Source organism: Bidens hawaiensis, unplaced genomic scaffold (assembly GCF_021521415.1).
Source record: "Bidens hawaiensis isolate Kalapana, Puna unplaced genomic scaffold, B.hawaiensis_p1.1 tig00020780_1, whole genome shotgun sequence".
In the NCBI taxonomy this organism is placed as follows: Eukaryota; Viridiplantae; Streptophyta; class Magnoliopsida; order Asterales; family Asteraceae; genus Bidens; species Bidens hawaiensis.
Window position 1 is genome coordinate 116,291 of NW_027493197.1, and position 4,441 is coordinate 120,731.

Genomic DNA, 4,441 nt, shown 5'->3' on the forward strand with positions numbered 1-4,441 from the left:
TAAGAGCATTCACAACAATCATTGTATTTTTAGATTCTAATCTATATGGTAAACGACAAACTCAAGACAACAAAGTCCACTATTAGAGTATGTGTGGGGCGACAATGAGGGCGAAAAGGGGTGACAAAAAGGTGGAACACCACTCCCTCCCCCGGGTGATATTCGGGCTATTTGTTTTTTTTTTGGGGGGGGGGGGGGTGACTAGTTTTTGTCATCTGTTGTTATAATATTATTATAATAGGTTTTGTGTGTGATATACATACATACAATAAAAACTCGCGCGATGCGGCGATGACGACATTTACAACCCGATACTCTTATTCTATTAGTTTATCAATGCTCCCCTTATATATTGCATAGTACATTTGTTAGTTATTTTCCATAGCATAGTATGGTTTATTTATGTCATGATCCTTATGAATATCAATTGGATAATAACAAACTCATATATAAGAAAATATCAATCATAAACATAGTAATTTAAAAATAAAAATCCAGGTGTTACCAATATGGTTCGATCACTATCCTTAATTTTCAATCATAAGTTTTACATCATCTCAATTACCTCAAAAGGGAAAAAAAAAGTCCAACACTAATTCATCGAATTAAAAGATTAATATAAGTAAATATAACTTTCAATAAACTTATTTTGATTGGCTTGTTTCTTTCTTAGAATCGCTCCTTCCTTTCAAGGGGTATTATAGTAATTTTACAATTATACAAAAGGGTATTATTGTATTTTTTATAACGATTTTGGTATGCATGTTCTCTAATATCTCTGATCAAGCATTCTGGCCCGCTCGCTACCAAGTATTTAACGGTCAAAGCCCACTGCATAAGTCAAAGATCATGAATCTTAATAACATGCATCGATTAGAGCATTAATATGGATATAGGCTAGGTCAAGTTGTACCTAAAATACATTTTGTTTACTTCTGAATGCTTCTATAAATTTCTTTATTAAGTTTTTTAAAACTGATATGAGTAATTAAAGTGACTCCTAGTTTTGCATCACCTGTTGTTCAAGACCTTTACAAGTTGAGAAAAAACATAAGCTACGAGCATCACCAATTTCAAAAGCGTGCAACACTGGATAATATCATTATTGTATATTTCAAAAAACAAGTAATAATTTAATAAAAGGTAAACAATCACAGCCGGTTGTAAGTTCTAAATGAGAACCCAACCATTAAACCTGGTTGGTTGGATCGGTTCCACCGATTAATAAAACTTTCATAAAATATAGATTTTTATCTACCATTAATCCATCATAAAAGAGAGAAAAGACAATAGTAATTGAACATACAAGTACCAAACCAATTAAACATTATAGTACTTTAATTTATCAAATAAATTGAGCCTTTTAATGTCGGTTAGTCGCAGATTCATCAATCTTCTATCTTAGAATTAGATCACCTGTTGTAGTTCATGCTCCCCTAGCTTTCTTCTTATCATCATCTTGTAATTAAACATTCCAGCACCTATAACGGTCGGTACAACTGAAAATCAAACACTCAAATTGCAAATAAATGAGTTAAAAAGATCAAAATGAATATGTTTTTGCTCACCAAATGGTATATAATCAAAACGGTTCAGCGGTTTCAAGTGCGCTTGAACTCAAACAACCAGAAAAATACCCATTTTCGATATGTGCAGGTGCTTCCTGCACAAAATATGCAATTTATTAACGGATTTATAATATACATTAGAAAGTTTACAAAAGAGATTAAATAAAAAATAAAATAATAAAGTTGTGTATGAAGAAAACTATGTTATAATCCAACCGAACTCGCCAAATAGGCGGAGCATAACCTTTTATTAACCATTTATAAGATAGTTTATAACACAACTGATTTAAGCCCTAATTTTAATTGCAGGTTGTTGCTTCTTAAACCATTTTAACACACCATAATTCAGTTCAGGTCAAAATGTACCATTTTATAAAAATTTCAATATGAATACAGGTAATAACGTGCCATAAATGTACTTATACATCAAGTGATGGTTGATCAACCAACCCTGTTTCATTTAACTCTAAACTTTTGAGTGTTTTGGCCTAGAAATAGACCCACAAAAAATATGAAATCCTTAATAAACAATATACAAATTGCATGATTTATATATATTGCATACACACACTATACACACATAAATACAGTGGACTCACCAAATAACTACCATCATCTTCATCAAAATCTAATGATTTAGATCGTAAGTCTTGTGTCACAACTCACAACGTGGTCTGTAACTGAAGATAGCTACAAAAAAAGAAAAGGAAAGAAACAACAAACTATATCAGTGATACTAAATAATTAGATGGAAAGCTTGTATAAGCTCAACAAGTCAAATTTTACATATTGCTAGTCAAGAAACACAACTTAAGCATTATATTTAACCTTAACTGTCCGCCCAACAATCTCAAGTATCCCATTTAAACTAACGCCTGCCTTTGCATACCAATTGTGAAAAACTTAATAGGACTTTTTCAGATCATATGTGCATGCGCTTTTTTTATTAGCTAACTGGAAAAAACTTTAAAGGAAATAACATCATACAAGTAAATAGGTTGGGGTACGCGCTTCCCTAGAGGGGACGTAATCGGTACGAGGGGGCATGATCATTTTGGTAGGAACCTTGCCAATACGGAATTCGTGGCCTCCCTAGAAAATGAGCTAACTATGCAACTGGCGCAGCACTTGAGATTTTAGTTAATAAAAAATTTCAAAATTTCCCTTTATGTCCGATTGCAATATAACACATTTTCAACCAAACAAGCCCGTAATGAATTTTTGATCCGAGGCGAACACGTAACCCGTTATATATAAACAAATAGATCTTCTTTTGAATTAACCTGAATCAGCCCAGAGAAAACAGTTGATCACATTACACACTTCAACTATTAAAAAGTCAAATACCTTAAATTAATCAGTCCCTTTTTTGTAAAAATCTAAAAAACCCCTCTTGGCTTGTTATCTAACAACCCATGATAATCCGAAACGACACCTTTTAAAAAATTTGACAAAGACCAATATTGAACCTGACCAAAACAGTGACATTTGACCCGAATGAACTATCGACACCAATTTAACCCATAATCAAAATATTCAAAATACCAAATATGCCCTAGTTTTGGTATGAAGTGCAGATTCTAAATTGTTCAAAGAAGTTAAACTTAAACTCACTAGATTGTCAAACAAATAAAATCTAGAAACTTTGGAACCTATCCCAATGCAGAGATGTACCTTCAACATAGAAATTTGTAAGAAAACTAAGGCTATTTTTATTCTCCAAAGCCGCAGCTCATGAAAAACCTGCAAATATAGCTCATTTTTAATGTCCAAAGTCATAAAATGTACAAAAATGACTCGTGTTTAATCGGTAACTAATATACCTAAACCAAACCAAGCATCTTTAGTTGGAGTATTCAATAATTTGAAATTTGCATACATGCTATTTGAAACATAGCCTTCAGGATACTGCATTAAAAGAGCAAGCAAACCTTATTTGTTATTTATACATGGAGATTTAATATTGAAAAAAGAAAAGACTGCTGATTAGTTTACCTCTAACTCAGCCCCTGCGAGAGTAGTGTGGGATGAAAGACTCCAGTGAACTGGTTTTCAATATATATGTACCCCTTTGCCCAAACAATTCAATCTAAAAGGCGGAAAGGACACTGAATAGAATAAACCTGGAGAAACAAAATGAGTAACTCAAACTTCACAACCAGAACCGTCAGACAAATCAAATTGACACAGAAGCTTTAAACATCAAACTAAACCCAAAGTAGGGTTTGGTGGATGTCAGTTTACCTCATACGTTATCTTTGACGACGCTTCACCATTTGTGTTGCCCCAACGCAGCCGTGTATGAGCCCAGATTGTATAATGCCTAAAATTGAGATCCTAGCATGAATGGAATGATAAGATAGATCAACAAAATTGTAACAATACTGAAAGATTCCTGGTGAAATTAAGAAATAGAAGACCATAACTTTCAGTTATAGAGCATCAATGCTAACAATATATAGTTGCAGAATTAACGTCACTTGTAGTTTTCTGAACAGAAATTGGTTTTAAGACATCAGACCGGCGATGGAGGGAAGGGATGTGACGACCATTGAGTGGAGGCGACAATCGATGACGGCGGCGATGGTGTTCCCCAAATCTAAAATTTGAGAGAATGAGTGTTTGAATTTTGAAATGGAATAGGGTTTTGATAGCTGGCTTCACGTTTTGAATTTTATACTTTGGACATAGCCCGCTTGTTTTCAACCTAAAACTTCTTGTGCCTAAAACATTTTGTACACTATACTTGTATAATTTTAAAAGTTTTTGTTAAATTACTATTTTGTCCTTCCTGTATACATTATAATATAGTGTGTGTGTGTATGGGGCTTCAACACCATTACACCCTAAAATGAAAATTCACTCTTCGCTGA